Below are 424 nucleotides of genomic sequence, written 5' to 3' on the forward strand. Positions count from 1 at the left end.
CTCTCTCTCTCGCTCTCTCTCTATCTCTCTCTCGCTCTCTCTCTCTCGCTCTCTCTCTCTCTCTTTCTCTCTCTCTCTCGCGCGCGCGCGCGCGCGCCTCCCCCCGCCGCTCATCCAGCTTCGTAATGGAAACCAAACACTTGGCGTTATCGATAAACGCATTCCTTGCAGAATTTCAACCATAATTGCTACCTTTTGTTGTTTGCACATGTATTAGGTTCGTGCTGCTTGTGCTCGCACGCGCTCGTGTTGTTCGCAACAGCAACAGCAGCAGCAACAGCAGCAGCAGCAGCAACAGCAACGGCAGCAGCAACAGCAACAGCAACAGCAGCAGCAACAGCAACAGCAGTAGTAGCAACAGCAGCAGCTGCAGCAACAGCGGTAGTCGTAGTAGTAGTAGCAGCGGTAGCAGTAGTAGTAGTAG

Source organism: Priapulus caudatus, unplaced genomic scaffold (genome assembly GCF_000485595.1).
Source record: "Priapulus caudatus unplaced genomic scaffold, Priapulus_caudatus-5.0.1 Scaffold2173, whole genome shotgun sequence".
Classification (NCBI taxonomy): domain Eukaryota; kingdom Metazoa; phylum Priapulida; class Priapulimorpha; order Priapulimorphida; family Priapulidae; genus Priapulus; species Priapulus caudatus.